The sequence below is a fragment of the Hyperolius riggenbachi genome, chromosome 5 (assembly GCF_040937935.1).
Source record: "Hyperolius riggenbachi isolate aHypRig1 chromosome 5, aHypRig1.pri, whole genome shotgun sequence".
Classification (NCBI taxonomy): Eukaryota; Metazoa; Chordata; class Amphibia; order Anura; family Hyperoliidae; genus Hyperolius; species Hyperolius riggenbachi.
The window spans coordinates 198,007,729-198,021,228 of NC_090650.1; the positions used below are offsets into that span (position 1 = coordinate 198,007,729).

Sequence of the window (13,500 nt, forward strand, 5' to 3'; positions counted from 1 at the left end):
ACGTAATAAACCAAGCTTACCACCAATGAAAACTATGACTCGCTGACTAGAATCGGTGTAAAGGTACCCTGCCTTGAAACGGTGAGCTGTAGAGGGATCCAGGAAGCTTTTGGATCATCCATCACAAGAAAAACAATGGTGTGCTTGGTTTTAACGTAACTTTATTCTTTCATGAGTTATTTACAAGCTTCAGACCACTTTTATAAAATGTGTTCAATGTGCTGCCCATTGTGTTGGATTGTCAATGAAACCCTCTTCTCCCACTCTAAACACACTGATAGCAACACCGCAGGAGAAATGCTAGCACAGGCTTCCAGTATCCATAGTTTCAGGTGCTGCACAGCTCTTCTCTTCACAGCATAGACAATTGCCTTCCGATGACCCCAAAGATAAGTCTAAGGGGGTCAGATCGGGAGACCTTGGGGGCCATTCAACTGAGTTCAAGAAAAGTGGGTGTGGCACTCCTAACAACCAGGAGGATTCCGTGGGTCGAGTTGCATTGGGTCAAAAAAACCCCGCACAGTAGGTCACTTGCACTTTCAAACACATACAGCCACTGACGTGTGCCTCGCAGATAATGGTAGGAAGGAAGCAATATACGTACTCACTGTAATCAAGAGACAGATTCGGGCACCATCCGTCATTCAGCTCATTTATTTGTGGACAGTGTGTGCAATACAAAGAGTCAGAATGAATATCACCTGATCCTCATGGCGAAACCGTGCGGGGTAAGATGGAGGTGGGTGCTTTGGGTTGTAGAAGGGTCGGCGACGGCCGTTTCGCGTCCACCAGGACGCTTGGTCACGCTGCGTTCCACAAAATGGCCGCCGAGGCGCTTCCGGTATAAGACGGGGACAAGCCCCGCCCCTTCCGGCTGCGTGTCGGCGCCCGTGCTTGAAGGTGATTGGTCGACCAAAGAGGGAGCCCGGATCCCAGTTCGCATGTGTAGCCCGGTGACGCGAAAAAGGTGCGACCTACAGGTCGCACGGCTGACCAAAAACATATAATTGTGTTCAAAGTCGGCCGGCAAGACGTAGCGAAAACGCGACACGTCGCCCTTTAATCGCACAATAGAGGCGAAGTGACCTCAAAGTGTGCCCAGCAGGTACACACCACCAGGCTTAAAAAATACATGTAAACACAAGGTCCAGGCGCCATCTCCTGGCCGATAAAATTAGTGCACCACATTTGCTACCTACGTACAGAAATGTTATAGTGACTAAAACCAATAGTCGGGGCGTTCTGAGTTTGCAAGAGACATTACAATCACATCCATTGCTGGAAGCATCCATCTCCATGTGGCCTAAACTCACAAATATCGTGCTATAGGCCACGGAGGTGAAGTGTAGGACATATACCACAATTTCGCCACCAGGAATGGGGGGAGGAGGAAGAAAGGGGGGAGCATGGAACACAGAGCATGGAAACGATTCAAGTACAAATCATAGAGCATTACATATTGTACCAAAGGGTAAACATTTGAAGATCTACTAGACAAGTTCTACTCAAAGGGGCATATCAGGGGTCTAGCATGCAGGAGAGTTCAATTTTGTCATTTAAACCAAGGGGGCCCATAGCATTAGTTTGTAATATTAACCAGGTCTCCCTCCTCAGCAACATTTTCTCCCTGTCACCCCCCCGTCTCTGGGGCTCGACCCTATCCAGTACTGCAAATTTTAAACCTCTACCACTCCCCCCGTGTTTTTCATTCATATGTGTTACGAGCCTTGTCCCACTCTTTCCGGATTTAACTGAACTCAAATGCTCTCCCATCCTAACTTTCAATGGGCGTGTAGTTTGGCCTATATAATAACGGCCACATGGGCAGAACATCACATACACAACAAAATCCGTGGTACAGGAAAAGAAAGATCTAGCCTGGAACACCTCCTTTCCCACCTGCACACTCCTTTGGAGTAGCATGTGGGGGCAATGGACACAACGTCCACATCTAAAGTTTCCCTTAGGGATAGTTCTATTCAGCCAGTTGGTTTTCCTCGGGGAAATAAACTCACTCCGAGTGAGCATATTCCTCAAGGTGGGTGCTCGTCTGAAGGCCACTCGTGGTGGTCCCCCCACTTTCCTCGACAAGTCGGTGTCTTTCATAATAACGTTCCAGTATCTAAAAATGGTCTTTCTAATTTTCTCTGCCATGGGGGTGTAATCGAAGGTGAAGGTCATTCTTTTTCTATCTGATTCCTTTCCTTTTTTTGGAGTTAGCAGATCTATTCTTTCCTGTTTCTTAGCACGCTCCCTGGCTTCCCCTAATTGTACAGGATCATAGCCTCTTTTAATAAATCTCTCAGTCATTTCATCTGCCTGGCAGTCGAAATCTGATTCTCTCTTGTTATTTCTCCTTAGTCTCAAGTACTGTCCGTATGGGATTGCCCTAATGACATGTTTCGGGTGAAAACTATTAGCATGCAGGATTGCATTTGTGGCTGTAGATTTTCTATAGCCCTTGCTATGAATCTCATCATCTTGAACCATTAACTTCAGGTCTAAAAAAGTCACCTCTGTATGACTCAGTTCTGCCGTAAATTCCATATTGATTTCGTTGGTATTTAAATACCCCATAAACAAGTCAAACTCATAATCAGAGCCCGACCACACCACCAGGACGTCGTCCACATACCTCGACCATTGTCTGACGCATCTCCGAAACGGGTTACTCTCGGAGAATACGGCAGACTCCTCCCACGCCCCCAGAAAGAGGTTTGCGAAAGAGCATGCCACTGGGGTCCCCATGGCGGTGCCGGCGGTCTGTTGATACCAACGCCCATCGAATAGGAACGCGTTGTGCTTCAGCACGAATTCCAAACATTCACATAAAAAATCAATGTAACCATCATCCTTATTGGTGCGTTTCAAAAATCGTTTGACCGCCAGCACCCCCAAATCCTGAGGGATACGGCTGTACAGGCTGACCACATCAATGGTGGCCAGTCTGTCCCCTGGGACCCACGTGGCACGCTCCAACATCTGCAACACCTCTAGTGTGTCCCTTAAATACGAGGGCACCCCTCTCAATAGGGGGCGCAGGAGATGGTCGAGGCATCTGGACAGTCCCTCCGTGAGAGACCCACAGCCCGACACTATGGGGCGTCCCGGCGGTGCGGCCAAAGACTTGTGCAATTTTGGGATGTGGTACCAGACGGGGCGTCTTGGAAAGGGGGGCAGTAGGTCCACGGCCAGTTTCCTGGACAAAAAACCCCTCTCTACCCCCCCCCCCCCCCCCCCCTCCAATAGATGCTTCAGTTTGATTTGGAACTCTGGGGTCGGGTCAGCCGCGAGCGGGCAATAGGTGGTTTCATCATTTAATTGCCTTTCGGCTTCTTGTTTGTACTGGTCAGCAGACATTATGACCAAGTTCCCACCCTTGTCCGCCCCGCGGATGACGAGACCATCATTCCCCTTTAACCATTCCAAAGCCAATCTCTCATCTTTGCTCATATTGGGCACCGCATCTACATAAATTTCAGCTTTCATGTCCTGCATAACCCTATCAAAAAAATGGTCTATGCTAGAGCCAGGGCTAACTGGAAAGGGGTGTACCGACCTACAAGCTCTAAATGATTGTACATCCCCCAGTCTCAATTTCTCTGCATCATCAAGTATTCCCGCCCACCCCACATCTTTGCCCTCAGTCCAAAGTTCATCTATGATCCGGGCTAATTCCTCATCAGTTGGGTCGTCCCGTGCCCATAGGTCAGAGACCATGGCATCAGTACTTGACCCTACCGTCATTTGAGGTAAATCCTGGGGAGTAAAAATAGAAATAGAGACACCCTCAGTTAGCCTACCGTCGGTTCTGGGGTTTCCCACCAACCTCACGGTTTCAGGGCCGTCCGTCATAGGGTGGGCAGGAGTTGTATTCATCTTCCATAATTCTTGATCATTCGTGTCTTTAAACTTTTGGCAAATCACCAACTTTCGTGTAGCTTTAAACAAATCGATCGTAAAAGCTGTCAGGTCAAATTTTCTAGTCGGGCAATAGTTCAGGCCCTTTTTCAAGAGACTATTGCAGGCTTCAGGTATGTCCACACCAGATATATTGATGACCTGCAGTCCTTCTTCCCCATCCACTGGCGTTATCTGATTGACTTGCGTTTCTTGGTATTCTGTTTCACCTCCTGGACCCCCTCCCAATGCACCGCTTGTCTTGTGTCTGTGTCTGTTCCTTCCTCCTCGTCTGACTCTATGTCTAAAGGGGCAGTCGCTCCAACACATGATGGCTCAGGTACTTGTTTATTGCCAACGATCTTTTTGGGGGTCTTTGGTTTTTTCTTTGGTTTCTTATTAGGGCCCCCTTTTGGTTTATTCTTAGGATCGTTATCACTATCAGATCCCGAGTCTGTTGTCCAGTAGCCCTTCCCTTTTGGTGATTTAAATGATACTACAGGTCCCCAATTGAATATCTTGCCCTTGTCGAAATCTTCCCTGTCCCTGAAGAACTTCTTAAGTTTTCTTGCCTTGATTTCGTCTTGTATTTTGCTTATCTTCTCTTCAAGCTTTTTGGATACCGTCGTGAACTTCTCCTCAGATACCGAGTCCTTATATCTTGACTTGGTCTCGCTTAGCTCGTCAGACACTTTATTGTATTCGACGGTAGATCTCGCTAAAACGATATTTTGAAGTCGTCTAGCATGCTCCAAGTGCTCCTCCTCCCAATCTTCAACAAACTGCTTATCTTCCCTGTATTCCGAGGGTTCCCAATATCTCCTGAAACCTCTTGCTACAATCCCATCCCTTTTGTAGCGTCTTAAGGTGGTGACAGTCCAAAATAATTTGGTCTCTTGCTCACTCAAACGCCCCAACTTGAACTCCAAGACCCGCGCACCCACCTCTTTATTGGCCTCCGTGGTTAATATTACAAACTAATGCTATGGGCCCCCTTGGTTTAAATGACAAAATTGAACTCTCCTGCATGCTAGACCCCTGATATGCCCCTTTGAGTAGAACTTGTCTAGTAGATCTTCCAATGTTTACCCTTTGGTACAATATGTAATGCTCTATGATTTGTACTTGAATCGTTTCCATGCTCTGTGTTCCATGCTCCCCCCTTTCTTCCTCCTCCCCCCATTCCTGGTGGCGAAATTGTGGTATATGTCCTACACTTCACCTCCGTGGCCTATAGCACGATATTTGTGAGTTTAGGCCACATGGAGATGGATGCTTCCAGCAATGGATGTGATTGTAATGTCTCTTGTGATTGTAATGTCACCACCTTAAGACGCTACAAAAGGGATGGGATTGTAGCAAGAGGTTTCAGGAGATATTGGGAACCCTCGGAATACAGGGAAGATAAGCAGTTTGTTGAAGATTGGGAGGAGGAGCACTTGGAGCATGCTAGACGACTTCAAAATATCGTTTTAGCGAGATCTACCGTCGAATACAATAAAGTGTCTGACGAGCTAAGCGAGACCAAGTCAAGATATAAGGACTCGGTATCTGAGGAGAAGTTCACGACGGTATCCAAAAAGCTTGAAGAGAAGATAAGCAAAATACAAGACGAAATCAAGGCAAGAAAACTTAAGAAGTTCTTCAGGGACAGGGAAGATTTCGACAAGGGCAAGATATTCAATTGGGGACCTGTAGTATCATTTAAATCACCAAAAGGGAAGGGCTACTGGACAACAGACTCGGGATCTGATAGTGATAACGATCCTAAGAATAAACCAAAAGGGGGCCCTAATAAGAAACCAAAGAAAAAACCAAAGACCCCCAAAAAGATCGTTGGCAATAAACAAGTACCTGAGCCATCATGTGTTGGAGCGACTGCCCCTTTAGACATAGAGTCAGACGAGGAGGAAGGAACAGACACAAGACGAGCGGTGCATTGGGAGGGGGTCCAGGAGGTGAAACAGAATACCAAGAAACGCAAGTCAATCAGATAACGCCAGTGGATGGGGAAGAAGGACTGCAGGTCATCAATATATCTGGTGTGGACATACCTGAAGCCTGCAATAGTCTCTTGAAAAAGGGCCTGAACTATTGCCCGACTAGAAAATTTGACCTGACAGCTTTTACGATCGATTTGTTTAAAGCTACACGAAAGTTGGTGATTTGCCAAAAGTTTGAAGACACGAATGATCAAGAATTATGGAAGATGAATACAACTCCTGCCCACCCTATGACGGACGGCCCTGAAACCGTGAGGTTGGTGGGAAACCCCAGAACCGACGGTAGGCTAACTGAGGGTGTCTCTATTTCTATTTTTACTCCCCAGGATTTACCTCAAATGACGGTAGGGTCAAGTACTGATGCCATGGTCTCTGACCTATGGGCACGGGACGACCCAACTGATGAGGAATTAGCCCGGATCATAGATGAACTTTGGACTGAGGGCAAAGATGTGGGGTGGGCGGGAATACTTGATGATGCAGAGAAATTGAGACTGGGGGATGTACAATCATTTAGAGCTTGTAGGTCGGTACACCCCTTTCCAGTTAGCCCTGGCTCTAGCATAGACCATTTTTTTGATAGGGTTATGCAGGACATGAAAGCTGAAATTTTTGTAGATGCGGTGCCCAATATGAGCAAAGATGAGAGATTGGCTTTGGAATGGTTAAAGGGGAATGATGGTCTCGTCATCCGCGGGGCGGACAAGGGTGGGAACTTGGTCATAATGTCTGCTGACCAGTACAAACAAGAAGCCGAAAGGCAATTAAATGATGAAACCACCTATTGCCCGCTCGCGGCTGACCCGACCCCAGAGTTCCAAATCAAACTGAAGCATCTATTGGAGGGGGGGGTAGAGAGGGGTTTTTTGTCCAGGAAACTGGCCGTGGACCTACTGCCCCCCTTTCCAAGACGCCCCGTCTGGTACCACATCCCAAAATTGCACAAGTCTTTGGCCGCACCGCCGGGACGCCCCATAGTGTCGGGCTGTGGGTCTCTCACGGAGGGACTGTCCAGATGCCTCGACCATCTCCTGCGCCCCCTATTGAGAGGGGTGCCCTCGTATTTAAGGGACACACTAGAGGTGTTGCAGATGTTGGAGCGTGCCACGTGGGTCCCAGGGGACAGACTGGCCACCATTGATGTGGTCAGCCTGTACAGCCGTATCCCTCAGGATTTGGGGGTGCTGGCGGTCAAACGATTTTTGAAACGCACCAATAAGGATGATGGTTACATTGATTTTTTATGTGAATGTTTGGAATTCGTGCTGAAGCACAACGCGTTCCTATTCGATGGGCGTTGGTATCAACAGACCGCCGGCACCGCCATGGGGACCCCAGTGGCATGCTCTTTCGCAAACCTCTTTCTGGGGGCGTGGGAGGAGTCTGCCGTATTCTCCGAGAGTAACCCGTTTCGGAGATGCGTCAGACAATGGTCGAGGTATGTGGACGACGTCCTGGTGGTGTGGTCGGGCTCTGATTATGAGTTTGACTTGTTTATGGGGTATTTAAATACCAACGAAATCAATATGGAATTTACGGCAGAACTGAGTCATACAGAGGTGACTTTTTTTAGACCTGAAGTTAATGGTTCAAGATGATGAGATTCATAGCAAGGGCTATAGAAAATCTACAGCCACAAATGCAATCCTGCATGCTAATAGTTTTCACCCGAAACATGTCATTAGGGCAATCCCATACGGACAGTACTTGAGACTAAGGAGAAATAACAAGAGAGAATCAGATTTCGACTGCCAGGCAGATGAAATGACTGAGAGATTTATTAAAAGAGGCTATGATCCTGTACAATTAGGGGAAGCCAGGGAGCGTGCTAAGAAACAGGAAAGAATAGATCTGCTAACCCCAAAAAAAGGAAAGGAATCAGATAGAAAAAGAATGACCTTCACCTTCGATTACACCCCCATGGCAGAGAAAATTAGAAAGACCATTTTTAGATACTGGAACGTTATTATGAAAGACACCGACTTGTCGAGGAAAGTGGGGGGACCACCACGAGTGGCCTTCAGACGAGCACCCACCTTGAGGAATATGCTCACTCGGAGTGAGTTTATTTCCCCGAGGAAAACCAACTGGCTGAATAGAACTATCCCTAAGGGAAACTTTAGATGTGGACGTTGTGTCCATTGCCCCCACATGCTACTCCAAAGGAGTGTGCAGGTGGGAAAGGAGGTGTTCCAGGCTAGATCTTTCTTTTCCTGTACCACGGATTTTGTTGTGTATGTGATGTTCTGCCCATGTGGCCGTTATTATATTGGCCAAACTACACGCCCATTGAAAGTTAGGATGGGAGAGCATTTGAGTTCAGTTAAATCCGGAAAGAGTGGGACAAGGCTCGTAACACATATGAATGAAAAACACGGGGGGAGTGGTAGAGGTTTAAAATTTGCAGTACTGGATAGGGTCGAGCCCCAGAGACGGGGGGGTGACAGGGAGAAAATGTTGCTGAGGAGGGAGACCTGGTTAATATTACAAACTAATGCTATGGGCCCCCTTGGTTTAAATGACAAAATTGAACTCTCTTGCATGCTAGACCCCTGATATGCCCCTTTGAGTAGAACTTGTCTAGTAGATCTTCCAATGTTTACCCTTTGGTACAATATGTAATGCTCTATGATTTGTACTTGAATCGTTTCCATGCTCTGTGTTCCATGCTCCCCCCTTTCTTCCTCCTCCCCCCATTCCTGGTGGCGAAATTGTGGTATATGTCCTACACTTCACCTCCGTGGCCTATAGCACGATATTTGTGAGTTTAGGCCACATGGAGATGGATGCTTCCAGCAATGGATGTGATTGTAATGTCTCTTGCAAACTCAGAACGCCCCGACTATTGGTTTTAGTCACTATAACATTTCTGCACGTAGGTAGCAAATGTGGTGCACTAATTTTACCGGCCAGGAGATGGCGCCTGGACCTTGTGTTTACATGTATTTTTTAAGCCTGGTGGTGTGTACCTGCTGGGCACACTTTGAGGTCACTTCGCCTCTATTGTGCGATTAAAGGGCGACGTGGCGCGTTTTCGCTACGTCTTGCCGGCCGACTTTGAATACAATTATATGTTTTTGGTCAGCCGTGCGACCTGTAGGTCGCACCTTTTTCGCGTCACCGGGCTACACATGCGAACTGGGATCCGGGCTCCCTCTTTGGTCGACCAATCACCTTCAAGCACGGGCGCCGACACGCAGCCGGAAGGGGCGGGGCTTGTCCCCGTCTTATACCGGAAGCGCCTCGGCGGCCATTTTGTGGAACGCAGCGTGACCAAGCGTCCTGGTGGACGCGAAACGGCCGTCGCCGACCCTTCTACAACCCAAAGCACCCACCTCCATCTTACCCCGCACGGTTTCGCCATGAGGATCAGGTGATATTCATTCTGACTCTTTGTATTGCACACACTGTCCACAAATAAATGAGCTGAATGACGGATGGTGCCCGAATCTGTCTCTTGATTACAGTGGGCCATTCAACTGAACCATCTTGCTGGAAAAACTCAGGGAACGTGCCAGCTTCAGTGCATAAAGAGAGAAACCCCTCATCATGTAGCAATTTCGCATATCCAGTGGCCTTGAGGTTTCCATTGATGAAGAATGGCCCCACTATCTTTGTACCCCATTTACCGCACCATACTATCAATTTTTTTGTTCCAACAGTCTTGGAGGGATCTATCCAATGTGGGTTAGTGTCAGACCAATAGCGGTGGTTTTGTTTGTTAACTTCACCATTCACATAAAAGTTTGCCTCATCACTGAACAAAATCTTGTGCGTAAACTGAGGGTCCTGTTCCAACTTTTGTTTTGCCCGTTCTGCAAATTCAGTGCGCCAATCTGGATCATCCTCGTTGAGATGCTGCAGTAGCTGGAGTTTGTAAGGGTGCCATTTGTGAGTAGCTAATATCCGCCGAAGGGATGTTCGACTAATGCAATTCTCCAGCGATTGTTACACTGTGGGCTCTTGCTGAATGAAGCTAGGACAGCCACTGATGTTTCTTCATTAGTGACAGATTTAATGCGTCCACATTTTGGCAAATCCAACACTGAACCAGTTTCACGAAACTTAGCAAGCAGTTTGATAACTGTAGCATGGGAGATGGGTGGTCTCGTTGGGTGTCTTGCATTGAAATCTGCTGCAATGACCCGGTTACTGCGTTCACCAGACCACATAATTTTTATCTGTTCCTCACGTGTTAACCTCGGCAATATGTCAATGGCTGTAAACAAAGAGAAACTTGTAAATAACTCATGAAAGAATAAAGTTGTGTTAAAATCAAGCACACCATTGTTTTGTGTTTTTGTGAAATTCCCAATAAGTTTTATGTGTCACATGACCCACTTCCTATTGAAAAACAAATGTTGGATTCAAAATGGCCGACTTCAAAATGGCCACCATGGTCCCCACCCATCTTGAAAAGTTTCCCCCCTCACATATACTAATGTGCCACAAACAGGAAGTTAATATCGCCAACCATTCCCATTTTATTAAGGTGTATCCATATAAATGGCCCACCCTGTATATGCAAGATCACAATTCACAGTTTGTCCAAAGAGCTTACTGAGAGTTGAAGACTTTCCTGACCACGAAATACCTCTACGATCTGTTGCTACTGCTCAGTCGACTGGAAGCGGCCAAGGGTTTCTGAGGTGCATGTGCAAGACGAAGTGCCAAAGTAAGAAATGCCTTTGTGTAAAGAAGAAAATTAAGTGCAATTCAAAATTCATTCTTGCAAACATATATATTTTTTATTTCTTTTAAATGTTCTTTCATTCTCAGGCATTTAGATGGGGAAAAATACCTCTCTGATATCCCATTTCACACTTTGCCAAATGAGTACTTGTCATTCTTTAGAATGCCTAGGCATTGTATAGAATGCCTAGGAAATGTATGTAACACAGCTATTTCATACCTTGCCAAAAAACTCCAGGCATTGTATATATTGCCTAGGCATTCTATAGAATGCCTGCTTTTCACACTGTGTGTGTGTGTGTGTCCCGCCAGCCAATCAGCGCCACGGAGACGCAGTTCGCACAAAGAGCTGCATAACACGGCTCACTCTGGCGTCCTCCTTGAACACCACCAGGCGTTGCGTTAGGGGCACGTTATGCGACCATAACGTCCCCTAAGACGCAATGTCCTGGTGGTGGGAAAGAGCCCTAAAACTGCAATATCTTTCCTGTAATGTGGTGCCCAGGACTGAATTCTGTATTCCAGATGTGGCCTTACTAGAGAGTTAAACAGGGGCAATATTATGCGGCCATAACGTCCCCTAAGACACAATGTCCTGGTGGTGGAAAAGAGCCCTAAAACTGCAATATCTTTCCTGTAATGTGGTGCCCAGGACTGCATTCTGTATTCCAGAGGTGGCCTTACTAGAGAGTTAAACAGGGGCAATATTTTTGGTTTTTATTTCCCTTTTAATGCATCACAAAATGTTATTAGCTTTAGCGGCTTGGCATTGAATACGATTATTTAACTTGTTGTTGAGTACTCCTAAGTTCTTCTCCAAGTTTGATATCCCCATTTGTATCCCGTTTATATGTATGGTCTTAGACCATTGGTACGACCAAAATACATGACTTTACATTTTTCAACATTAAATTTCATCTGCCATTTATGTGCCCATATAGCCATCCTATCCAGATCCTGTTGTAATATGTCACCATCTTCCTGAGAGTTGATGATTCTGCACAATTTTGTATCATCTGCAAACATAGCAACATTGCTTTCTACTGCATCTACTAGATAATTAATAAATCAATTGAAGAGCACTGGACCCAGTACTGACCCCTGAGGGACCCCACTGCTAATAGTCACCCATTTTGAATTTGATCTATTGACCACAACTCTTCTCTGTCCATTAGCCAGTTCCCTATCCATGTACACAGACTCTTCCCCAGTCCTTGCATCCTCAACTTGTGCACCAGACTTTTGTGGGGAACAGTGACAAAGGCCTTTGCAAAGGCCAAGTATATCGCATCTACAGCATTCCCAATGTCCACATTAGTGTTCACTACCTCATAAAAGCTGAGGATGTTAGTCAAAATAGATTGTGGTCCCAATTTCTGGAAAATCTATGTGCAGGGTGGGGCTGGAAAAGCAATTAACTGACCCGTCAATGACTGGCCTGTTTTATAATTAGAATAAAATCCATGTTAAATGTTTTGATTCTCTCCAGGGAATAATGGCATTTTTTATTCATGTAAAGCAAAGAGGTTAATCAATGTTCCTAAGGACACAGTGAATGTTTGCAGGGGAGTTGCAGACAATGGTTAGGGCCCGTTTCCACTAGTGCCGCGAGCGGCTGGGAGACGCGCGGCGGCACTTCCTCGTCTGCAGGAACACTGACAAATCCCATAAGCCGTGCCATGCATGGCTATGGGATTCCTAGCCTCCCGCATGGAAACTGATGGCAATGCCGGCCGAATCGCTAAGGGAAGCGATTCGGTTGGTGGCGCCATTTTCCTATGGCAGAGTTTCCCCGCACGATTTGCCTGCGGGGAAACTGTGGATTTGGCCCGGTTTCCGCACCAGTGGAAACGAGCCCTTAGAGGTCCATCAAGCCTCTGAAGAAACGTACAAGCAAACAACAAATCCAATCTGGACTTAACCCTCACTCTACGGAAATTCTTCAAACTTTTTAACATTTATTAAAATTGTGGTGATGCAGCATATTAGTCCAATGTTTCGGGCTACATGCTTTTTTTTTTTTTTTTGCTCCATAAGATTTAATGATAATGTGAAGTTTGTGCCCACCCCAATTACTGCAGTGGGTGTGTTTTTACATTCGTGTCTATATAATTGTATGTTGGTTACACACTTGACAAAGGGCATGTAGCCTGAAACGTTTTGCTGACCTCATGCCATCAATAGCGCTCTGTACCACCTTTTTTAATTTGCCATTATCATTATCGTGTAAGATTTTGTTCTCCTGGGTTATTTTATTTCTGTGACCTGTTTATCTGCCCCCTTTCCCAATGTTCTGTGGAAATGGCTCAAGTCGAGGTTTCCTGTTATCACTTGAATGTTATGATTACAGAATGTAATTGTTGTGTTTCTTGTGCCCTCTTCCTCGAACCAATGTCATTGCATTGTGTACTGTTTCTTTTTGAAGAACTTAATAGCAATGATGGAGAAAAAAAAGTTTTAAGAATTTCCCCAGAGTAAAAAGGGTTGTTTCCGACTGGATTTGTTTTTTGGTTGTACACTTTTTATTCATCTCCCATGCAGAAACATCTTGAAACCATGAAACTTCTATCTGTTCTCCCTCACTTTAGATGTGTGTTCTCTTCGCTTGCATATTGCCTTGATTGTTATCAAGAGATTCTTGTTAAAGCGGACCTGAACTCAGAACTCCTCTGTGCTCTAAAAGATACACAACAGCATAATAACCTTTAGGCTAATTTCACACCAGGACGTTGCGTTAGAGGGGGCGTTAAGGTCTCATAACGTCCCCCTAACGGAACGCCTGGTGGTGCTGGATCTGGACGTCAGAGTGAGCCGCGTTGTGCAGCTCACTCTGGCGTCAGTGATGCCGTGATGCACACTCTTGTGCACATGCGGCATCACGTGGTCCCGCCGGCCAATCGCCGCA

General features: G+C 46.3%; 1 protein-coding gene across 1 annotated transcript in view; it reads left to right on the plus strand.

The window, feature by feature from the left end:
• The window catches only part of MLH1 (mutL homolog 1), a 199,908-nt gene that overhangs the window by 64,461 nt on the left and 121,947 nt on the right, over positions 1-13,500 (plus strand). The window lies entirely within an intron of this gene.